Source organism: Myotis davidii, unplaced genomic scaffold (genome assembly GCF_000327345.1).
Source record: "Myotis davidii unplaced genomic scaffold, ASM32734v1 scaffold362, whole genome shotgun sequence".
In the NCBI taxonomy this organism is placed as follows: domain Eukaryota; kingdom Metazoa; phylum Chordata; class Mammalia; order Chiroptera; family Vespertilionidae; genus Myotis; species Myotis davidii.
In genome coordinates, this window is record NW_006297152.1 from 4,251,469 (window position 1) to 4,277,598 (window position 26,130).

The 26,130-nt window shown below is 42.0% G+C and overlaps 1 protein-coding gene across 1 annotated transcript in view; it reads right to left on the reverse strand.

The window, feature by feature from the left end:
- The window catches only part of RGL1 (ral guanine nucleotide dissociation stimulator-like 1), a 210,674-nt gene that overhangs the window by 120,344 nt on the left and 64,200 nt on the right, over positions 1-26,130 (reverse strand). The gene's annotated exons all lie outside the window — the stretch shown is intronic.

Below are 26,130 nucleotides of genomic sequence, written 5' to 3' on the forward strand. Positions count from 1 at the left end.
TTCCCATTCTTCCTTTTAATGTAAATCTGTATTCATTTACTGCTCTTGGTTTGCAATTTGCCTGTTGTTTACATGTTTGCTTGGGTAATAGCTTGGACTGCATAACAGACAAAAATATCAAGTCGTTTATTTGCCCTCACCTCTTCCAGGAAGCCTTCCTGGACAGAGAAGCTAATAACTTCTCCCTGGCTGGCCACCTGGGCAGTGTAAGAATAATGGATATTATACTTGGATATATAGGGTGAAAAACTTGTTTTGGGGTGTTTTTTTTAAATTGACTTCAGAGAGGAAGGGAGAGACAGACATCAATGATAAGAAAGAAAAATTGATCAGCTGCCTCCTGCCTGCCCTCTTCTGGGGACAGAGCCCACAACCAGGGCCCTTGACCAGCATCAAACCCGGGACCTTTCAGTCCATGGGCTGACACTCTATCCATTGAGCCAAGCCAGCTGGGGCTGAAAAACTTGTCTTGAAGACAGCAGTATCAGCATGGGATGGTAAGAAATGGGAAGGCCTTGGTTCTGTCCTCAAACTCATTTCTGGACTATAGTGTCCTATGCCCAATGAAAAGTTTGGAGAACGGTCCTAAGAGATCAATAATAATAACACTAATAACAACAACAGCCACGGCAGCGAGGTGAAGAAAACTAAATACTTGAGAGGTCAGGATTTCCCCTCCACACCTTCGGGCTGTTGAGTGCCTGTTGCCTCTACATGCCTGCAGCCTTACCTAAAGTGATGAGTCTGAAAACCTTTCCCACTTTTGAATGGAATTGATAATAGCCATTTGGCAACATTTTATTAAGAAACTATACCTTCAGCAATCTGTATGTCCCTAAAAAACATTTGATGGAGGACATGAGCAAATAAATGTTGCTTTTTTACTCCTTTATCCAACAATATTCAAGTATTGTCAAAAGGCAAACTGCTGTTCTTCAGGCCTATGGGCTATGTTGCTCACCAATGTACTTCATGTTCGGCTCCCCACTATCAGCTGGGCAGCCTGCCTGAGTGGTTTCTAGCTATGCTGACTGGGGTTGCCCTGTGTACCCACTCTTCTCTTAAGTTTCAACCTTGCATTGCCAAGATCCAGTCATGCTTGGCTAAAGATGAACAGTGCTCACCCTGGCCAGGTGGCTCAGTTGGTTGGAGTGTTGTCTCATACACTAAGAGGCTGCAGGTTCAATTTCTGATCAGGGCACATACCTAGGTTACGGGTTCTATCCCCGGTCGGGGCATGTATGGGAGGCAACCAATCAGTATTTCTCTCTCACATTGATGTTTTGTTTTTTCTTTCTTTCTTTCCTTCTTTCTTCCTTCTTCCCTCCTTCCTTCCCTCCCTTCCTTCCTTCCTTCCTTCCTTTCTTTTTTTCTTCCTTTCTCGCAAATCAATAAAAAATATCCTCGGGTGAGGATAAAAAAAAATGTACAGTCCTCTTAAACACTCTTTAAGCAATAGAGAGTTGCTTCTAGTTTCTGAGGGACCAAAGTAATTTTATTAATTATCACAGAGATACTATAAGGTATAAATTAAAATCTCAATGCTGTTATTAAGTTCTATTTAAGGAAGCAATTCACAAGCCAATGTTAGATGCACCTACTACAACTAAAGAAGAGGCTGCCCTGGGTAGAAAGTGGAAACAGAGGAAACATAAACATAGCCCTGACAGATGGCAGGCCGAAAGCAGGGGACTCCCCTGGTCATGATGACAAACATTTTACCAATAGTTGGTGGTTGCTTTTAATTGTTGATGATGCTCCCCTGAGGAGGAAGTTGGTTACTGGAATACTATGTGTAACTTGGACTAATGAGTATTATTCCTCATCTAATTATAGATTTCTGTAAAAGAAAAAGGACAGCTAGAAATCTGTTCCCTTGATTGAAAACATTTAACAGTCAGCTCAGACATGAGGCCAGGTCTGTGTTATATATAATAAAACATTCTGCAAAATGGAAGATAGGAACCTGATGCCATGAAGACTTTGACCAAAATTACAGAAGGACGCACTGGGCAATTAGCCAAATCATATGTTGTTTTGGGGCTTAAGGAACCTACTTTTTCCATAATAATGGTATTAAAATGGCACTGAAAATCCAAATAAGTCAGAACCACTATAAGTTAGAGACTAAGCATGGTGGCTTTGAGTCCTAGATGCATCACTTCTCTCTGAGATGAGGTGTTTAACATCTCTAAGCCTATAAAAAAAAATAGGGATACGAACACCTTGGCTCATAGTGAGAATTAAATAAGATAATCCACACCAAACCCTTCGCACAGTATCTGGCACCATGGTTACTACTCAATGTTGTCTAGTAGTAGTAGTCATCGTCATCGTCGCCTTGAACATATCCGGCTCCCCCCATCACAGAGCCTTTACACATGTGATTCTCCCCTTTGGGGACATCCTCCTTTTTCCCTTCTCCCACCTAAGATGTGCTCTCATGGCACCATGTTCCTCTCTTTGTAGCTCTATCACAGTTGTCATTTTACATTTAGTTGTATGATTATTTGGTAAATGTCTGTTCCCCCAAACCCTGCAAAGACAGAGGAAATGTCTGTGTGTTTTTTTTTCTCACCACTGTATTCTAGCAACTCACACAGTGCCTAGCACAGAATAGATGCTCAACAACTATTTGATTGACAGCTAAATATGTAGATAAATGCCATGCTATAAATTCAGTAAGTGCTTAGTGATTGTTGTTGAGTCATATAAATGAATCACTCAACATTGTCTCCACCTCTAAGTTGCTTATACTCTAAAAGTAGAGAAAGGACATAAAGAGCATAAGTGAAAAATGGACTTTGCAAAACCACAGATCAGAGAGTACAGATTAGGAAAGCCGGCAGACTGTGCAATGTGTCACCGAGAGGACACAGAAAATTGGTCAGGAGGCACTCACTCTTAAAGGACTTGCAGATAATTACAGCCTTTATTAAGGCTATGTCAGCTACAGCCTTTAAAGAAAAAGAAATATGGACCGGGAGGAAGAGAGGAAGGTCTTCCAGGGGCGAGGATGGCAGGTCCAAAGGATGATATTTGGTTGGAGAAGTGGCTCATACACTCCAAGGAAATGAGGTTTGGATAAAGTAGTTGGTTGGTGGAGATTCTTGAATTTTTCTTAAGAGGACATTGAAATGATAAAGCAGAGTGTGAGTAAGATGATTCTAATAATGTCCCAGAGGTTGGCTTAGAGCAGCCGTGGGCAAACTACGGCCCGCAGGCGATCCGGCCCGTTTGAAATGAATAAAACAAAACAAAAAAAAGACCGTACCCTTTTATGTAATGATGTTTACTTTGAATTTATATTAGTTCACACAAACACTCCATCCATGCTTTTGTTCCGGCCCTCCGGTCCAGTTTAAGAACCCATTGTGGCCCTCGAGTCAAAAAGTTTGCCCACCCCTGGCTTAGAGGGAAGAAAGCATGGAGGCAGAGTGAACTGACAGGAAGCTGTTGGAGTAGTGGACATGCCAAATATTTAACAATTAGGTTGAGGCAATATTTGAAATAAAGAAATGAATCTCAGTGATTTTTTTTGAAAAATTGATGTTGCAACCTGATGATAGGCAGCATATTGCAAGTAAATAGGAGGGGAAAGAAAAAAAACCTACAAGGTTTTAAGGCTGGGACGCTGGGATTGAAGTGGAGACATGAAAATAAAGAGAAAGCGGGGATGGGGGTTTTCTGCTTCGGGGAAAAAAAACATTACAAGTTCAGTTCTGAGGAGAAAGAAAACAGAGATATTGAAGAGTGATCAGAAGGAAAGATAAAGACTAGAAATGAAGAACATTAGTTACAAGTTGGTACGTACATAAGGAAGTTGTTTGAAACCATAAATCATATGATCCCTTCTCAGGGGAAGAGAAACGGAGTCTCTAGGCACCCACAGATGAAGAAAACCAAACAAAATTAAGGAGAGAGCAGAGCATGCGGAAGAGAAGAACCAGAGGGCTTGCGTTGTGGAAATGGACTCGGAAAGGAGAGCTCATGCAATTGAAAGTTCTCCAACGCTAAAATCAGCCTTGGGATCCAGTCAGTGGACTTCAGAATATTGAAAAGGATGAGATTTACCTTCTGCTGCTATCACAAGAAATTATACATGCTTCAAGAGGACTTCCCCCGTTTAAAAGCATAAAAAAGGGGTTTTTTTTAAAATTATGGCTAGTTATTCTATTCGAAGACAATCTTCAATAAAATGTAACCAAAGTTAATTGAAAGCCTTAGTGTGGTCAGTTACATAACACCAGAATTGCTGAATAGCTTAAATGCAGTGTTTTCCCAGAAATATTTGTCTGTATATCATGTCTTCTTAAAAATCAGAAAATATCTCATATAATGCCTTTGCCAGGAACAATATTAGACAGATCTTTGGTTCTTCTGATTTTCTTGTTCAACTGGCAGAATCAACTCAGACGAATTCATACTGATCCTGTTTTGTCTAAGACGTAAAGTGAGGTCTGTAGAATGAAAACGTGTTTAGTTTGGGGCTGGAGAAGGGATGTGTCATGACCTTGGTTTATTCAGCTTCTTCTAGTTAGGCAAATAGCTGCTGCTCTGGAAAGCTACACAGAGATCTCACTTCCACCCTGGCTTTTCTGCCCTTCCCCTCCAAGGGGAGGGAAGGAGGGAGAGAGATATATTTTTTTAAATTGTGAGATAGATTGACTCCATCGAAGAAGCCATAGGCCTGAGGCTACAGGAGCTGAGCAGGGCTGTTGAGGACAGGACATTGTGGGAGGGGAGAATTGATGGAGTTGGGTGGCCTTCATCTCAAACCTTAGTCATAAAATCTAATGATTTCTCTCCAGAATATCATAAACCCAACAGAAAAGCATTATAAAGAAATGATGGTGCAATCATAAGTTATATGGCCACCTTATAACAAAATAAGTAGTATATTTTTTCTTATAGCCAAATAGGTAATGTGTTTAACATTATTCAAAGGAATTTCTCTCCTATAACTTGCCAGGATGTCCTGCTGTGACGTTCATGTGTCCCGTGCCTGAGGAAACCACACCACCCTTGGTTGAAATGAAGGCTGCACGAGCTTAGCACGAGGACCAGCTGGTATTCTTGGCATACGTACCCAACTTGGGCTAAGTTTTTAGTCTTCCCCGCCCGAAAAGGCTTAGGGGAAAGTGGGGATTGGGAAATCAGCGGAAAACCCCTCAATGTGATTAGTTCTATAAATTTATAGCAGACTCAAGATGCCCTAAGGAGGTCCAAAAGGCCCTAGAATCAGTTCCAGGTACCAAAAAGAAATTAAATTTGCTTTGGGTGTAGGTTCCAAAGATTTCAAAACAAAATTAGACCTGCTAGGATTTTGGCATGACAGTTAACCATGTGGACAAGGATATTGTCCTTGGATGGTGCAGCAGCAAGATAAAGCCTGGCCATGGCATCATCTCACAGAACAAAGCTGCCATATACCAGCCTTGGACTGCCTGTCTCTGGACCATTTCATGAAAGAGAGAAATAGAATTCCTTCTTGTTTACATTGTAGTGAAATTGGCTCTCTCTGTTACATGCAGCCAAATCTATATACCTGTTAATACATCTGTTAAATGGAACAGAAATCAGTAAAGGTAAGAGAGTCACTTTAGCCAAAGGCTAGATCATAACTGAAATTTACTCTGATGTATTCTGATTCTGAAATTATTCTAGGCTCTGAAAAAGAGTTCTTTACCTACTTATTATTGACTCAATGAATATGCAGTAAATATTTGCTGAGTGTCCACTATATATATCAGGCGCTGTGCTAGGCAATACAGAAATAAATTTTGACAAGACAGTTGTGGTGCTAACAGATTAGAGAGAGAAACAGACAAAACATGTACATTACAGTATCATAAATGCTGAGAGAAAGGTTGCTATTGGAGTATACAAGCTGAGCCTATAGGATTCAGGAATGCTTCCCAGAGAGAATAATCTTGAAAGTGAGTTCTGAAAGACGTGATGGAATTAGAAATAGCACAGGGAAGGGTTGGGGGTGAGGGGCAAGCAACCAGGCAGAGGGAACAGAATAGGGGAAAGCCCAGGACTCAGAGGGATCACAGATTGAACAGACTCGTGGGCATGGCCTAGTAGCTCACCAAACATACCGCTCTGACTCCAGGCAACCCTGTGAATGAGTGACATGCCCAATGTCCTGTCCTCAACAGCCCTGCTCAGCTCCTGTAGCCTCAGGCCTATCGCTTCTTCGATGGAGTCAATCCATCTCATATTTGGTCTTCCCTTTTCCAACTGCCTTCTGTTTCCCCAGGATTACTGTCTTTTCCAAAGAACCCTACCTTCTTATGTGTCTGAAGTAGGACAGCTTCAGTTTTGTCAATTTAGCTCCAGGACCTACTAGTTCTTCTGTCTGGCAGTCTAGGGTATCCATAGAGCTCTCCTCCAACACAGTATTTCATATGAATCCATTTTTTTTCCTATCAGCCTCTTCATTGTCCAACTTTCACATCCTTACATAGTAATTGGGAATAGGCTGGTACTGTATGTTTTTCCCCCCAAAAGAAGTTAGTACTATATCTTCACTTTGTGAGTACTAATTTGTCGTAATAGTATAATATACTAACTGGATATATGTCCCTTGGACACATGAAGTATGCTTTTGTTTTGTTTTATGTAATCCCATTATCCCATAACTAATCCTCTGTGAAGGCTCAGATAAATAAATGACTATTTTAATGACTTTAACAGAGCACATCCTATGTGTGAGGCGCTGACCTGCACGGTACATACTGTTCCTGGGTCCAAAGTAAGGGAGGCAAAGAAGGAAATGAACAAAGGAAGCAGGCAAGAAGGAAGAGCATTATTGCGGGCTTCTACGGAACCAGCCAGACTCTAAATTCCAAACCAGATTGTGAGTGTTACAATTGGTCCCACTTAGAATGGCCATCCTAGCACATCCCAGGTAAGAGTCTGGCACATGTTGGGGGCAGGATGGGAGGCCTTCTCTCATGTCCCACCTTGGAAATACTCAATGTTAGTGCTATCCCTGACCAGGGAATGGGAGAGAAGACCAGAGAGTGGGATCTCTTTGGGGGGAGAAGGGGGCAGGGAGGGAAGCAATTTTAGAAATACTAAATGCTGTGAGCCACCTGAAGGAGACTTAAGTATGAACAGAATTTCAAGGCAATGGGGAAGGGTTCAGGGAAGCTGGGTAAGAGAAAAGAGCAATCCAAGCAGAGGGAAAGGCATGAGCCCAAGCACAGAGGTCAAATGCGAGGTCATCATAGACCAGGCAGAGGGAAGGCAGCCACCCAGAGAGAATGATCTGCCTGGACACAGGCCACTGTACCTGCTGCCCACTCTTTCACCAGGGTATTCCATGAGGCATATCGATGGAAATATATAACTTCACCCAGTGTAGACTAGCCTAGTTCCTCTGTACTAGGGTGGTTTGAGATCTACCCACCCTGCTTGAGGGAGGTCAGAATTATGTGTAATTTAGCTACCACAGCCTGACTATCACCTATGTGCAGGTGTGCATATTTTTGTGGTGGTAAATACTAACACTTTCTGTCACTTTAGAAAGTAATTCTACATATATTAGTTCCCTTAATCTTCACAACGGCTCCAAAAGTAGAGGTATTATTATCTCCATTCAAAGTTCCAGGTTACAAAGACAATGTGAAGGAGCCAGGTCTTAGACTCAAGTCTTTTGACTCCAAATACCTTGCTGTTTTGTCCATAGAACATCTATTTGCATCTTTGCTGTGGCTTAATTATTTAGGACTTAAAGCAGCTTATGAGTACATGAGCTCTTCAGACCCATTTGTAACCAGGGGTGCGTTCACACAGTTGCCAGCACTCGAGAATTATGAGTCCACACTGGCTCTTTCTGAGTGACTTGTCCTTTTCATTCCTACTATCCCAGGACAGGTTCATATTGCCTGGCACGATGGCTCCATTCATTCCTGCGTACAATCACGTAGGCAGCCACTAGGCTTCAGGCGCTGTGCTAGGTGCTGGGGACCAATATAGAGCCTCAGCTGTCAGAGAACTTACAGTGTAGGGAGGAGACACATGAGCAAAGAGGACCTATAGAAGAATGTGGGACTATTCAATGGAGCAGCCACTTGGCGGGGCCCCTAGCATCACGGACAAGCACCTAATCCAGAGTCAAGGAGTCAGGAATGTCTACAGCTGAGACTTTAATGGAAAGCCGAAGTTAGCGAATAAAAGGGGTCAGGAAAAGGAATGGCGTGAGCAGAGGCAGGGGTGTCAAAGAAAGCAAGGCAGTCTCACAGCGAGAACTGGATGCGGCTTGATATGCCTGAAGGATGAGTGCAGTGGGAAGGGCTGTGGAGAGCTGAGGTAAGCGTCAGATTACAGAGAGGTTGGGAGCCATGTTAAAGAATCTGGATTTTATCCAGTGCAGTGGAGACCATAAAGGGGTCTCATGTAGAGTTACATGAGAAGACTTGCATTTTTAAGAGATCTGACTATGACATGGAGAAAGGATTGGAGCAATACTGCTCCCATAGGAATATAATCTGAGCCATTTATGTAATTTCAACTTTTCTAGCTGCCAAATTTAAAAAGTAAAAATAAACAGATGAAATTAACATTATATTAGTTAACTAATATTACCAATGTTAATAATATAGTTTAACTCACAGTATTAGAAAGAGGTTCAGCCCTAGCCGGTTTGGCTCAGTGGATTGACCGTCGGCCTGCGGATGAAGGGTCCTGGGTTTGATTCCAGTCAAGGGCACACACTTCCAGTTGTAGGCTCGATACCCGATCCATGCAGGAGGCAACCAATCGATGTGTCTTTCTCACATCGATGTTTCTCTCTCTGTCTCTCCCCCTCCCTTCCACTCTCTCTAAAAATCAATGGAAAAATATCTTTAGGTGAAGATTAACCAAAAAAAAACAGACAGACGTAAGAAAGAGAGAGAGAGAGAGAGAGAGAGAGAGAGAGAGAGAGAGAGAGAGAAAGGGAGGGAGGGAGGGAGGGAGGGAGGGAAATGTGAACACATTGGAGAAGAATGAAGGGGAATAGTAGAAATTTATTACAAATGAACTTTAGTTCATTTTACACACTAGGGTCAAACTAGGGTCGAACTAATCTTGCTGAAATATACCTGTGATTAAGATACTCCCTTACTTTAATTTTTCCTTTTTTTTTTTTTTGTCTTTTGCCTTTTCCCTTTTCCTACCAAATAAACCCCAAGCTCTTCAGCCAGCATTGAGCTGAGCCTTTTCCCCAGTGTTTGCATCCTCCCATCCACACAGCTGGGCCTCTCTCTCCACTCCCACCTGCAGGGACGTCCCAACGTCCAAGACCAGGCATAACCTTACACAGAAGGAATGAGAAGACCTCAGCTCAGCACTCTGGGATGTAGCGTCAACCGTTCCTACTGCTAGTCAGGCCCCGTGTTCCAGGTCTAACTCCTGGCTTGGAACTGTGCCCGGTCCCTCTGGGGTGGGGGCCCTGTTTCTTGCTTTCCATTCCTTTCTTTCCTCCTTCCAGAGCTTGGAAATCTGCCCATGAACCTGAGCTCAGTGGCTGGAGCCTGCTGACTGCTGACCGACTTTCTTATTCCCTTATTTCTGATTACATTTCTCAGTGCCACCTGTCCTAGATTGCCCAGTACCAGCACCTCCAAGCCTGAGACTTGTCTCCCACCTTCCAACACCAATCCTACTTGCCTTGGTGACCGCCTGCCTCTGTTTCTGTAGACCTCTGCATATCACTTCTAATGCCTTGTCTGCCACCTAGCCTTCCTCGCAGCTCTTGCCCCGTCCCCATGGGCAGATCTAGCCAGTCTGCCCTGTCTTTTGCAGGGAAGCAGGCCATTTCTAACAGTATCTTGAGCTATGACAATTGACATTCAATGCCCCGCAGATTAGAGCCCCGCCCACCAGGAACACTTTCTCACTAGGCTTGTGAACACTTGACTCCAGTCAAAATAATCTCACTGTTTTTGCCAGTCATGCCCCACACCTACAGACCTCTCGGATTTTTTCCTGCTAACCGCTCACCTGAAAAAGGCTTTATCCCATTCCATCCCCCACTTACTGAGGAATTCTTAATAACAAATAAGCCCCAAAATATGACAATCCAAATCTCTTCCCAACCCTGACTGGAAATTACATCTCCTTCCTCTGAAGTCCTGTGGCTCGCTATCTGGACTCCCATTATGGATTTTATTGCCTTTTTATTTTAAATGTCTTATCTCTCTAAGTATATACTAGAGTAAGTAAACATTTTGGAAATAAAATGCGTATCTGATTACTTAGCAAAGAAAACTAGGTAGGGAAGGGGGAAAGAGAGACTTGGCCCCATTTCACAACATGAGTAATGGTCCATCAAGATTATAACTGAACAAGATCATACTGTTAAGTGCCTGCTTAGCATCCTTAATCAAATCATCCCTGAAACATGGGGGGTAAGGGCCCTGTCCCAATGGACTTAAGGAAATTCACTGTGAGTCCCTTAGGTAATATATATATTCCTTATTGTCTTCCCTTTCTATTAGGAGTTATCTTTTTGCATCTCTCCTTCCTCCCTCCCTTTCTGAATGTGTCTGGAGCCCCCATCTCTCACCCCAAAGTTCTATGACTCCCTAAACAGAACTGGAATAAATTGCCACCTCCTTGAAATCCCTCCACTTCTTCCTTTAGGCATCTACTGGGCCCATAAGTGTGATAAAAGGGGGCACAGCAGCTTTCTTCCCTGAGAGAAAACTCAAGGACCCAAGGACCCAAGGAACAACCCAGCGATGCCCTCCCCTGCCTATCTTTGAACAATTCAATCGTAACTGAAAAGACGCAGGTAGGAAAACCAGACTGACTAGTGGGTGTTTCTGTTTTTGATTAAGGGGGGCAAAGTTCATTCTTGCATCCTGTATAATACACAGCTTCTTGTTCCCAGCAGTACATCTGGCTATGGAGGGCCCACTGCCCTCTTACTTTGCCAAGTCTATGTCATGATGTGATGGGGGAGAGTTAAGCAGATTGTTCACCCTTTTCCAGCTTTCCTCTTAGGAGCTCCAGATGCTTTTTAAAAAAATATGACAACGATCTCACCAATCCCTGTACAGTAGCAAGAAATACTGCCAACAAAAATCAAATAATTATAATCCACCCACCATAATGTCTATTCTACCTGCATTATTCTGCAATATTAGACATCTGAGTGGCAATATACAGTGCCAAGTCCAAGGCCATGAGGTCTGAAGACCCAATGGTCAGAAGTCCTCTGATGCTAGACAGACATCAAAGTATCAGGTTTTCTGAAGGAAGAAGCATTTAATTATGATCAAACATGCTTCAAAGTGCTTTCAAGTGGTCAGTGGCTCCTCCCTGCTTCCCTGTCTGGGCAATGAGCTCCACTTGCCTGATGAAGGAGTTGTTTTTCCTTTAGAAGCATCAAAGAGGATTCTCTCCGGCCCCACAGATTTGATGGGACAGCAGAGTTGCCCCTTTCAAAATCCCATGTGTCCATGTTGAGATGAAATGGTCAAACCCTGTCTTCCAGGTGTTTTGCCTTGAGTTGGAGACCCCATGTCCTTGTGGCAGGTACCTGGCAGGCCATCAGGGGACAGTCCTCAATTATAACCCACATCCTTTTCTGGCCCAGCATGGGTTAAATTAACTTTCAAGGTTTGGGACAAGAATTAGTCTATTGATTAGCTTCAGAACTGGATGGATCCTCTAGGGCAGAGGGGGTGGAAGGAGATGATTCGGGTATCATTCATTAGAGTAGCTGATGTCCAGAAGCTAAAACATGGGGAGCACTTTAACAATAAAAACAGAAACCAGCTACATAAGTCTGAGAAAACACCATTTCTCTTTCTGCTGAAAATAGATTTTTATAATCTTGAGAGTGTCCATGGGCATAATCTTTTTAGAGCACAATTTGGCAGCAGCTATCAATATTAAAAGCACGCATTCACTTTGAACAAGCAATGTCACTACTAGGAATTTATCCTATGAATATACATGGAATATTCAACAAAACATATGTACAAGAATGGCCAACAAAGCATTATTAGTCATGGTTTTAAAAATACATCAAAATGTCCATCAGTGCAGGGTCGGGCTAAATAAAAATGGCACACCCATATAATGGATTACTACGGACTGGTTAAAAGAATAAGATGGATTTGTGTGTGCCCATATGGAAAGATTTTGAAAACACATCATAAAGGGGGAAAGGCCGGGTACAGAACAGTGTGTAGAGTATAATTCCTTCTATGTTAAAATGCACACATATTTGTGGGCATGGTAACTTGATGACATTCAGGCAAATGCACGAAAAAATCTCGAGAAATGGTTGGCAGTGGTCGACTTTCAGTCAAGGACTTGAGGAGGGTAGAGAAACAGCTTCAGGGTCACTTAACAGGTGGCGTTTAGGAGAAAGCTCAGGGGCCAGTTTAAGTTTCTTATTTGCATTCCCCATTGTTAAAAATACTAATAATATTCTGTTATCATTTTAAAGGTTTTCTAAGTTAGTATCTTCAACCTCAATTGGGTATGTGGTCAGAGAGAGAACAAAAAAAAAGATATTCACAGAGATCAGTAATACCCTCAGCAGCTAAGCTAAAGAGGAAGTATTCCAGTCCACAGAGGAAGATGCTGGCCCCTGCAAAAGTGTTTACTGCGCCTGAGGGTGGAGGGGGAAGTGGAAAGAAGAAGAGTAATAATTGCCTCATCTGGGTTTTTAATCGAATTTAATTTTTTCTACTTACTTTACTTTGGAAAGGGGACTTTGATAAGAGGAACTAGCCCTTGTGGGAGAATGTGAGGGACCAAAATGTTTTCCTAGCTCTGCAGAGAGTCAGAAGGAGTGCTCTTATCCTTTCCTCACCCACTGGCCAATCGAAAGGCCAAAATAGAGGTGTTCAGAGGGAATGTTGACAGAGCTGCTTAGCAATGGCCCTGGAAGAATAAGGAATATGAACCAGCCCCTGAGAACAGACCTTCAAGAGCTGCTGGGGACTCAGTTACTACCGAACAGCAGGACTCTTTTGTTTTCTTGAGCCTGGGAAAGAAAAGAAAGAAAAAACCCTTTTGCTTTTGCAAACAGTCTTGAATTGCAGTTTCATTAATCCATTTCAAGGTCCAGGTTGGTGTGGCATAGGCAACTGTTTACCCACCCAGTGAAGCGATAAGGCAAGGCCGAGCCTCCAAAGAATCCACCAAGTCTCACCTGTCACACAGCTTCCGTTTATGATCCACATGGAGGCTTTCTATTGGCCAAGATCTACCTCAATGGATTTCATAATGGAGTAAAATTTATCTGAGTAAAATACTATCTGGCATAGGCCTAGATACGAAGCCTATAGAATAAGCATGACTTTAACATTGTTTTCTACCTGATGGCGCTCCCAGGGCAGGCACAGAACTTTCCCCTCTTCTCACTCACCATCCGATCATTCGTCACTAGGGCAGAAGAGGATGGTTAACAACATGATAAGCCTTGTTGGGTAGTTTCTAAATGTTGGAGCTTCTTCAAGGAAGTGGGCACTCCCCCAGGGGAGGTCACTTCAGCTAGTTACAGGGCAAGTGAGGCCAAGGTCATGAGCTTATTTATCCTGAGGGCCATTAGCTTTGATTTGTTTCATGACCACATCCTGCATCCCTCAACCCAAACAGCTGTTTCAAAAATGGATGCCCTTGATGACAAGAGGGACTGGTCCAAAGTAAAATAGATGTGTTAGTTCAAACTCAACATGCTCCAGGAAAGATGAATCAAAGCACATCAAAAGTATTAAAATTACATCACCTGGTATTTGTTCCAAAGAGATCAGGAATAATAACATCAAGCAGACCTCAACAATCTGCATCACTGCTAGGTTGGTCATCAGACAAAAATAGCCTCATAGTCACAGACAGCCATTTCTTCTTAAGGAGGAGATTATCACACTAACTCTGAATCCATTTTTCCAATAAAATACGTCTTCAAAGAAAAATATTTCATTTAGCACATAAAGAATGTTCTACTTGTTTACAGGTGTTCCCCCAGGGAGGAAACTGCAGTCAAGATGCGTTCTATCAAAGTCTGTGCCCTCATAAGCTCATTACTAAGCATTATATGTAAAAACTAAACTAAACGCATTTTAGTCACGACTTGATCTGTGTATTTTTCATGCTAATCAGATACTGATGTTTTTCTCTTATAAACTGTTAGTTCTTTAAATTGCCCCTCACAGTTCTTCCCTCCAAACATGTTCTTCACCCACACACCATGCATAAAATACCTCCTTTATATTCCGCAGAACCCAACACTGATGCTTTTCCATCATTAATACAAAGCAACAAGTTTACAAACTGTCTTTCCTCACACTTCAATCTATTTTCTTGCTTTTGAAGTTTCAAATATAATCCACAAACATAATCTCTGAAATACCACACGCACCAGTATCTGACGCACACATAAAGATCTAAAATTGCCCAGCCTGAATGGCTCAGTGGTTGAGCATTGATCTATAAACCAGGAAGTCCCAGTTCAATTCCCAGTCAGGGTATATGCCTGGGTTGCAAGCTGGATCCCCAGTGTGGTGCGTTCAGGAGACAACCTGATCAATGATTCTTTCTCATCATTGATGTTTCTCTCTCTCTCCCTCTACCTTCCTCTCTGAAATCAATAAAAATATATATATTTTTAAAAACCTAGAATTAACCTTGAGGACTGTCTCACACACTCATCTTGACCAAGAATTAGCCTTGGGGGTCATCTTACATACCTTGAAATCTAAGCACATGTGCAACTGAAAGCTCTCTAATCTCAAAATGAAAGCTTGCAACACTACAAATAAGAATCACCATTTTTAATCCCTGGTCCCAGAAAATGGGCAGCTACACTGCTCCCTTCCTGGTATGAGTCCATCCTCTGGGGGAGGAGAGAGCCTTGCCTCCTCTGTTCCTTCCTACAGGTGTCCCTTGAAAGACTGAGTCTACAGGAGGCTCCCAGGTCCAACAGTGTCAGGTGTACAACTCTGCCAGGGGGCTGAAACAGGACCTTCTCTTTCAGAAACTGATCCACCTACCACTGCTCATTGCCTTCAAAGAGCACTGAAGTCAGGCCCCAGGGCAAGAGACAGCTAATTTTCTGGATATTGAGTCTATTTTGGAAATGATCTGAGAAAGTGTGTCACCCTAATCAGAGAGACGTATGTTGATCATGTAGGTCTTGACCCAAAACCTGAGGCATGTTGATTGAACCATGGATGACACATTGAATCAGGGTGAGGATAGAGATACTGGGATATGGAATCCATACCCTCTTTCCACCCTAGTATTTCTATTCTTCCCAACTTCTTTCAAGAACCTCTCCCAGTTCCTCATGGGTTATCAAGCTACCCACAGTTCCTCTGTTTGCCCCCATAAATGGGGCAGTATGTAAAATAAGGGGCCCCAAAATCCCTCCAAATCATGGAGGATTATATATGACCATCATTTTACTTAATAAAACTGTATAGATATCCCTCCCCCCTTACTACTAGGTTATGAAGTCACTAGAAAAAAAAATCCTGCTCCTTTTATGCCTTTTCTCTTCTGTTTATCTTTGATATCCCCCCTTCTCCCTGCCTAGCTTTTCCCTTCTTCTCTACCCTATAGTACAGAGCCCCTTTTCTTCTTTACTTCTTCTGTGTAATTCTAAACACAGCCTCTGCCAATAACCCTGAGCTCTTGCTGCATCATGCTGATTTGCACCAGCTGTGCTTGTGGTGGTGAACCCATACTTATAACAGGGTCTCCTCAGATCTTCCTCTGAAAACAAGACTCCACATATACATCTAAAAGTCATGACCAGTGGGAAGGAAACTGAGCCAAGGATAAATAGACCCTGCTTTGAACTACTGATCACATTAAATAAGAGAAAAAACACAACTGGAGAAAAGAAAAGTGCTACCCAGAGTTGTAGCTTAAAGATTTTCTTGGATCTGTACAGCAAACTGTAAAATGATCTGTTCATTTAAACATCCCACTTCCAAGTTTACTGTTAAATTTCTCAATACTAATGGGAGGAAGAGGCAGGGCAGGGAGTGAAGGATGGGAAGACTGCCATCAAGAAGGCTTCAAGTGACAATATAAAGTGTACTCCCAGATTGAAAGAGAGAAGCCAGGAACTTCATCATATAACTAGAGTTTGCAAAGCTTAGTCTTTGACAATCTTACACAATTGTAAAAAAACAAGTGCATGGAACAGCTGTTGGGAGTTCGAGTCAAATGATGTTATTCTGCAATTTGGGGCAAATCAGAATCTTGGATTGTGAGTTTTCCTATCACCTCCCTCCCTAAGGGGTCACTGGCAAAGTTACCAGATAGTTTGTGTATACTGAACGGTCTGGCCCATTTATTTTCCATTATGAAACGATGTGTAATGGTCGTGCGGTTGAACATGACCTGATATTGTGAATGACCATCATTAGAATGTAATTATCCTTCATCTCTGCCCCAGTGCAACTATGTTCCAGATTCTCCAAACCAAACTGCATTTGTCCTAGCTGCGTGGGACAAATGCCATTGGTTTTGTTGAAACAAAAGTCATCCAGATTGTAAAATTATTTATTCGTTTCAAAGACTCTGGCAACCTCCGAATCAGGGACACAAACATGATCCATCTGATGTAAGAGGACATCCGGCGGTCTAAGAAAAATATGGTGAAGCTAACCCTGTATTACAAAGCTCATCTACTGACACGTTAGGTTCCAAAAGGCTTTCTTCAAGCCTGCTTCTCTGTAAGTGCAGGAGGACATGAAACAAGCCGCTGCTAACAGTCTCCTGTTGAGGGCAGGCAGAAAGGGTGCACTTCAACTCGGGACAGCTTCCGTCCATCTATGGAAAGTCTTAGGTTGAAAATGTACAGGAGACAGAACTTCTATACTCACTTCATGCACTTGAAGGAGTTAAGAGTACGTTTCTCTCCACTAAAAACAGCAGCAACATGACTTCAGGGTTCCCAGAACTCATTATTCTGTCAAACTTTAAGCACTGAGTTCCTAAGCAGCAACAACATTAGAACAAAAATGGAGACCCCACCAGCAGGAGCTTTGGTGGATGAACTATTTACCAGGAGGTAAAAGCTTACACGATCCTTCCTGAACCCCACCCTCCTTTCAAGCCCATCTTCCCCTATACCAGTGATGGCGAACTTATGACTCATTTTTTTGGTTGATTTTTCTTTGTTAAATGGCATTTAAACATATAAAATAAATACCAAAAATATAAGTCTTTATTTTACTATGGTTGCAAAGATCAAAAAATGTCTATATGTGACACGGCACCAGAGTTAAGTTAGGGTTTTTCAAAACGCTGACACACCGAGCTCAAAAGGTTCGCCATCACACTAGGGCAAGTCACTTTACCGGTTGGTGTTTCGGTTTCCTCATCTGTAAACTAGAGATGATGGTACCTACTACATAGGGTGTTGTCAGGATTTATTGGGTAAATGCCTCAATTCACTATTCTACATTTACTAAACCAGGCATTAATATATTTGAGATGCTTTATTTAATGGTATCTGTCACTTTAGTAACCCTTTTGTCTTGTTTGACATGTTTAATTGTAGAATTGTAAAAGTACAGAGAAACACACAAATATATAATCATGTTCACTTTACTACCATTCTAGAATTAATAAATGTTAACAGCTATACATTGTGCATATTACTTGCAGTTTATTTAAGACTATTTTCAAAGGGCCAAACTTAAATGGTTTTGTGATCCATCCTGAGTTAACTAGAAAGAGAAAAATGGAAACAACATTAATGAGCACTAGCTCTGTGCCAATCATTGTCCTCAATGGCTCATATACATTGCATATTGCCTTCAAGAGAATATTATTATCCGCATTTTATAGATGAAGAAACTGACATTTAGAAGATTAACTACCACCCAAGATAAAAATACATCTGGTAAATGTCACTAATATGCCTAAACCAAATTCTATTTAAATCCAAAAAACCCATGGGGCTTTCCCCTTTATTATCTAGGTCCTCAAATCCTACTCGTGTCTGGAAGGAGCTTGCACTTTTTGAAACATATATGTAATTCCTCCATTCATTTTATTTTATTTTTTTTAATCCTCACCTGAGGATATTTTTTCCATTGATATTTAGAGAGAGAGAGAGAGAGAGAGCGAGAGAGAGAGAGAGAGAGAGGGAGAGAGAGACCAATGTGAAAGAGACACATCAGTTGGTTGCCTCCCACATGCCCCAACTAGAGCGGGGAGCCTGCAACCAAGGTACCTTGACCGGAATCGAACTCGGGACCCTTCAGTCTGCAGGCCGACACTCTATCCACTGAGCCAAACCGGCTAGAGCTCCTTCATTCATTTTAAAAATGTAACTAATGAGCCATGTGCTATCTCATGAATGCACAGAAAAAAAAGGTAACCAGGGCCCTGCATTTACAAGCATTCTTGTTAATTTAGCTGGAGAGTAAGAACTAAAGTGGTTATGTAACGGACATTCTCCGCTGCAACAGAAACATGCAACCACCAAGGCAATGAGAAAATAGCACCAACAGGCTGAATGGACCCACCACACACAAACTCTCTGTTCAAGGATGACAAATGACGAGTTCATTCATACCAGATGGCCCCCGAAGTTTCTCCTGGTCCTACCATGACTAGAATCTTGTGGCTGTGGTGGAAAAGCTTTTACAAGGTGACTAGATATTTAAGAGTCATAGTTAGAAAGTGGCTGTCATTTATGATTTCTACAGGGCCCTATATTTTTGTTTTTGCAATTTAAAATAAAAAAAGAAACTTAGGGATGAATAGTTTGGCTCTTTTTTCTATGTATCTTCTTGGCTCTCAGTTCAAAATGTTATGGTGACTGCCTGGTTGGCACCTGTGTGGCTCTACAGTGCGAGTCTGGCACAGGTCCGCCTCTGCACCTCTTCCTGGTGGTCCCGGCCTCCCTTCAGAAGATGGATGACACCTTGGTCCCTGTCCAAAAGAGATGACGTGTCCTTGTATGTGTACATTGTATGGAGGGCCTTGCTACATTTCTCTCGGTAAGTCCTGAATGTTCGGGAATCACTCACTTTCTTTGTGACAGTACGGTCAGCAGTTTGGGCTTCTCTTAGTAAATTATAATACTTCTAAACTCCCATTTGAAATCCTGGCTTGTTCTTGCTTCCCCAGATCTACCACCCTCAATTATCCTTACGAATAACTTCTCCTCCCACCCGGACATAGCATGATTCTTCCATCGCAATGTTTCAAGTCTCTTTGCCATTTTTCTCTTCCTTGATCAACATTTTTATTGTGGAAACAATTTAGATTTGTCCTGGCATTGCAACCATCCTACTTAAAAAGAATGTTCTGAGGCAACAGTAAGTTAGTTTGACCCTGAGGGTAAACATGAGTGGATGGATAGGTTATTGTTTACTGAGGATTCTTTTCATCAGACTATTTGCTTTTATTGTCACTGTATTTTACTGTACACATATGTTGTTCATTTCTCAGAAATCCAGTAAAATTGTAATGGTTCCTACTATTGGCAAGTACAATCCACAGAATAAAACATATGCCCTTTTATGATATCAGAGAAAACACCACTGAACCCAGAAATTCTGTCACTTGGGTGTTCTTCTCAGGATAAGCACCAATATGTGTGATGTTCTTTATCTGTCCATTCCTTTGTTCATTTGTTCATTCATGCATTCATTCATTCATTCGACAAACATTTCAACAATGTAATTATGTAACTTTGTAGTGATGTAACTTTGAATAAGACAGCAAAGTTCCTTATGTAGAAGCTCATAGTATACTGGAAAAAAATATAAAATAACTTATTAACAAATAACTTGATAAATATACATAAAGAAAACAAAGTTAAGAAAAAAATGACAGCCTTAGCTGGTTTGGCTCAGTGGATAGAGTGTTGGCCCACCGACTGAAGGGTCCCAGGTTCAATTCCAGTCAAAGGCACATACTTTGGTGGCAGGCTTGATCCCCAGTCCTGGGTGGGGCCTGTGTGGGAGGCAAGCAATCCATGGGTCTCTCTCACATCAATGTTTCCCCTCTCTCTCTGTGTCTCTCCCCCTCCCTTCCACTTTCTCTAAAAATCAATGGAAAAATATCCTCAAGTGAGGATTAACAAAAAGAAAGAAAGGAAAATGACAAGGGCACAAATGGTCTGCGGAGATCAGATCGGGGGAAATTCCCAGAGTCTGAAGGCTGAGTAGGAGTTAGCTAGGAAAAGGGGAAGGAAGGTCATTCTAAACAGAAAGGAAAACACAAGCACTGGGGCTACTGTTATCAAATGCAACTTTTTAAAGAATGCTAATCTCTTCCTATCAATGACATACCAAAACCTCGACCTTTCTAAAATTTTCTTCATCTATAAAATTTCCTGAGATTACTAGACCAGGGCCACTCATCAAGTAAGCAGAAGCCGGGTCATGGGGGAAGTGTTTATAGTGAAGGTATTCACCTATTTCCTCTTCCCAGCCCCTGAGAAAGGAGGTCCCACTGCCATGAGAGGAACTGCAACCTCTCCCAATACCCTACATTTGTAATCCAAGGAAAAATTTAAATAATGGCATCCCTTCCTTGTATTTTCCCTCAAAGGAGAGTTAAGTCCAAAGGACAGAAGACGGTTCCCTTCCCTTTCCTTTCCTGGGAATGATTTGTTTGTAAGCTCTTCTCTCTCCAGCCCCTGCCTCTTCTGACTCGTCAATCTTGCCCTGACATGATAAAGTTTTCAAGGGAATAAAAATAGACCCTGAGCCCTAGCTGGTTTGGCTCAGTGGATAGAGCGTCGGCTGAAGGGTCCTAGGTTTGATTCCGGTCAAGAGCACATGCCCAGGTTGCAGGCTTGATCCTCAGTAGGGGGCGTGCAGGAGGTAGTCGATCAATGATTCTCTCTCATCATTGATGTTTCTATCTCTCTCCCTCTCCCTTCCTCTCTGAAATCAATTAAAATATATATATAAAGAGACTCTGAGTTTATGGTGAACACATTTTGGAAAACACTGGGCTGAAAGAACTGCTTTGCGAAGTCTTTCTTAGAGACCTAAAATCCTGTGAATGCAATCTCCATAAAACTAATCTGTTTTTGTTCTTCCTTTCTTGCTTCCTTCCTTCCTTTTTCTAAATTTACCTGGAGTTTCCTTTATTCTCTGTACCAAAATGCAAAGTAAAGGCAGGGTTTATTCTAGAACTCAAACAGCCCAGCTAAATTGTTTGCAAAGTCTATGATTTTTTACAGGAGAAAACTCTTTACGTATCAATCTTGTCTTATTCAAATGGTCATCTGAGCCACCTGAATCAACAGCCAGGATAACGCAGTTTGAACCCAGCCCATCCCTCTGGTCCATGAACACTGTCCCCTGAGGAGCACGCTGCTGACTGAGTGTCACCCCTCCGCACACACAGGAGGAAGGGAGTAAAGCTGAGTGATTCTAAACCACCTGCATCCGCCCCTACCCCCAAAAGTGCTTACATACCTCAACATAGTCATGCTGTTTGGAGTTGACTGTCTTCTTCCCTGAAAGATCACCCTCAGGAACCTTAGCAAGGGCAATCTCCTTGGAGTTAGGTAGCCATGCCTACCAGTTCAAATTCTGTAGTCATTTTAAAAACAGAGAAAAGAGCATAGCTAGCGTGGCTCAGTGGTTGAGCATCGACCTATGAACCAGGAGGTCACGGTTTGATTCCCGGTCAGGGCACATGCTTGGGTTGTGGGCTCAATTTCCAGTGGGAGGCATGCAGGAAGCAACCAATCAATGATTCTCATCATTGATGTTTCTCTTTCTCTCTTTCTCTCTCTCTCTCTCTCTCCCCTCCCTCCCTCCCTTTCTCCTTGAAATCAATAAAAATATATTAAAAACAAAAAGAAAAAACAGAGAAAAGATCTGGGAGTAAGGGGCCTTCCAGAATGTGGAGGAAATCTTGAATTCAGACAGCAGTGTTCAAAATCAACTACTATACAATTAGTAGGCCAATACTCTACCCATCTCACTGACTCAACAATAAAAGTCTACATCTATTGCTTATTATATCATAGGCACTGTTCTAAGTACTTTACATATTATAACTCAGTTCTAAGAACAACCCTATTAATATGCCCTTTTTATCGATGAGAAAACTGAAATACAGAAATATCAAGAATGTAATGAGGTCACACAGCAAGTCTTGTTCTAGAGTTTGTATCCTAAGTCTCAGTATTCAATAAATATTGACTAAAGGCCTCTATGTACCAAACACTGTAATTGTGGACATATACAGATAAATATGAAAAAGGCCCTCACTCAAGGAGCTTACATTCTAGTTTGAGAGATAGCTATATTTAAACATACAAGCATGCAAGTACCATTCCTATGATAAGTCTTATGAGCCAGATAAGCAGAGGTGTTATGGAACTACACTGTAGGGTCACCAACCCTGACCAGGGGCTCAAGAATGTCTTCCTTAAAGAGGTCACATGCGAGCACCCTCTAACTCCAACACTAAAATGCAACTATAATGAAAGGTTTGATAGCTAGAGTATTCCCCTTAGGTTTAGACTATGAAATGTAGTGAAAATGTCATGCCATAACTCAATGGTCTTACACCGGGCAACCTGGGACTCTGGCACCAAGAGTCAATGGAAAAAATAAGAAGTACAAAGTGGGTAAACCGGAGCTAGAGAGACTTGAGACTCCCAGGGACAGGTGGGTATCCCAAAGTGACAACAGACTGTTCGGTGTCTCAAGGACATAGGAATGCCCTGATGTGATTCTGGCAGCCTTTAAGGTCCAAGGAAGCAACAGGAGTTCAGGGAACGGGTAAAATATCCAGGTTCCAAACAGACTGTTCACAATTGAACCCCAATCAATAGCTTGGGGCACATGAAACTGAGCTCACTTATTGCTATCTCTCAAGAGAGCTGCAAAGAGCCTAGCAGAGTTTTAGACTCCCTTTAAATAGAATGGAGTTCAGGACAGAGTGAAGTCCCCATGAGACACTAGGATGCTATATGGGAGAATTGGGAAGGGAGGCCAGTCACACGCACTGGGACAACACTGTGAGAAATGGAAGGAAGTTATGACGCAGCAGGCACGTTGGACAGTGTGTTCACACCAGACATTGCAGGGCCAAGCTCTGTGACAGCGAGATTGGTACCATTTAATGAGCTGAGGATGCTGCCCTTAAAGGATGAGCTAAAGCAGTGGTTCTCAACCTTCCTAATGCCGCGACCCTTTAATACAGTTCCTCATGTTGTGGTGACCCCCAATTTCATTGTTACAAATTGAACATAATTAAAGCCTAGTGATTCATCACAAAAACAATATGTAATTATATATGTCTTTTCCGATGGTTTTCGGCGACCCCTGTGAAAGGGTCGTTTGACCCCCAAAGGGGTCGCGACCCACAGGCTGAGAAACGCTGATTCAGTCTCAGTGTCCCATTTCTCACTGCTGATGAGATGTCTACTTTCCTCACTCAGTAAAAATACTTCAAAGCGTTTTTATATATAATAACTTCCTTGGCAGGACATTTCCATCCCTTTGCCTCATGTTAAAATGTGTGGCAGAGAGAAAAAGAAATTCATTCAGAATCACAAAGAAGAACCCTAGTGTCACCAAACCACAGCCTTTAAGTTCAGCAAAGAACTGACTCTTCAAAGATTAATACAATACACTCCCACTGCTTGTCCCAACTGTCATCCAGTGTGTTTTTTTTAATTTGCTCTCTTCCTGTGCCTCAGATGAATATGATTTAATCTCCAAAGCATGCATGATGAACACATTACTATTTCCTCCTCCAAAAATGGGATGTTACAATGTGAGGCCCCATTCCTGAGCTGGATAGAGAGGAAGAGGTCATGTGTCCAGTCTCCATACAGGCATTCACTAGTTTCATTTTACACAGAGAACATCTCTGTTGCATGGCCATGGAGAACATTGCTTATCTTGGCAACCTTCTCACAAATGGAAAACACTGGACACAGATAACTCCAGCACATTGTGGATGACTCAATGCAAATTTAGTCAGCAGTAGTCATCATCACTTAGTGCTATCCACTAGTGAACCGAATGAATCACCTTTGTACCCAGAGATGGCAATATTTTAGTTGGTGTTATCATTTAGAGAAACAGCATATTACCATGAAATTATAATTATGTGATTACATAATTACTATGAACATGATTCATCAATCAATCACCATGTATTTATTTCAACTTGTGTATAGTACTGTGTCTGTGCTTTAGGGTTTATAAGTGAAGTACAATTAAAACTAAGGGGCATGGTCCTGACTGGGTTGCTCAGTAGTCTGAGTCCCTGAATCACCATATGGAAAAAAGCTGCACTCTCATCTAAATTTGACTACTATGTGATTGAGAAATAAACATTTATTGTGTTAAGCACATACTTTTTTGTTGTGTTTGTTACAACACTAGTGCTACTCTAACTAATATAGGTTTTATTACTTTAAAGGACATAGGGAACAATAGACAAAGTCCAGGATTGGCTCAATAGAGAGAATCTATAGGGAATACCCACTGCATAAAACTAGATCCCCAAAATGTTATTCCCTCAACATTAAGGTGAACTTAGAAGAAGGAAAGTAGCTTATCTAGAAATATGGTACTGAACAGCAACAGGGAAGGGAAGGGGGGAGTCATTTCCGCTTAGAATTCATTAGAACATGCATACCCATCCATAGGTTTCCAGCCTATATTCACAGTGAGTGGTCTGAAAAACCACAAGGTAAGAATGTACTTTTAAAGTGAATTCCAGCTGGTAGTGCTCCCAGAAGTAATTGCAAGTTCTCTCTGGAGAAAACTCCCTTCATTCCAAGAAAGGTGAACCCACAGTCAAAAATCATAAACACACAAAGAAATAAAACACGATGTGCAAGAGCCAATACAAAGAACATATAGTAGAATAAGACTCATAGCTATTATAATTTCCAACACAAATCAGAAAACCATTGTATCTAATATTGTTGAGAATTACTCCTCCATATGTCTCTCTCGTTCTTGCATGTCTTGCTTTGTGTGCCAAAAAAAATCAAGGCCTGGCTGATCTTTGCTGAGACCATTTTTCAGGCCTGTGTTGCAGCAGGTAACCTTAGAGGGTAGGATAACGCCTCCCACTAGGAGAAAGTATAGCCTTGTTTACTGTCTACTATAAATTGGCAAGTTCCCCAAGATCAGTGATCCTCTCCTGTGCAGGTAGCTCTCTGTGTCACTCCTACAGGAATTAGGATATAGGGAACCAAAACAAACATGTTGACACTGGCTACTGCTTCTTCCGTGATTAATAAAGTTTTTTGCCTCTGAAAGAAGTCTCTGGTCTTCTTTCAGGTCTATACTGAAAGAAGTCTCGGGTCTTCTTTCAGTATATACACAACTGTGGCGAGCTAACCTGTAACTACCATAAAATCTCAGACCCTTCACAGTTCTTGACAGTCTTAAAAATTAAAAATATGAAGAGAAAGCAGGAGCGAAAAAAAAAACTAGTAGAAAATTTCAAAAGAAAACAGAACTTCTAGAAGTAAAAAATACGATTGAAATTTAGGACTCACTGGTTGAGTTAAAGGGCAGATTAGATATAACTGAAGAGATAATTAGTGAATTGGAAGATGCATCTAAATTTAATCAAAATGCAACACAGAGAGGAAATAAAGTTAATAAATTTGAAAGAGAATTTAAGGAATATGATCAGGCAATAGGCGCAGTGGGCCGGATGAGCGGCAGTGGCACAGTGCCCAGCCCAGGCTTGAGCTCCTCCCTGGCCCCCTGCCGCTTCACACACTACTTCGTGCTGGGTGGGATCCACAACTGGCTGTAGTTTGAGGAGGCTGGCAGGTAAGGCCGGGCTGCAGTGGCGCAGAGGTCCACTGATCCCTGCAGGCCAGGCCGAGGGACCCCACCGGTGCACGGGGCCTCTAGTATATATTAACGTAGCTGAATCTTAAAAATCTTAGAAACATGTTAAGTAAAAAAAAAGTGAGATTTGAACTCTAAACACAAGTGCTGTGAGGACCTGCTATAATGATTTCTCATGGCAGCATCTCTCTCTCTTTACAGAAGAGAAAAACGTGTGACTAAGCTTGGCAGTAAGCCTCTCTCTCCTATGGCTTTGCATCTTGAGCAGAGAAATGTGAGAATGAGGAGAGGGTGGGAAGCCCTTTGGAATTTACACCAGCAGCAGTGCCCTGAGCAG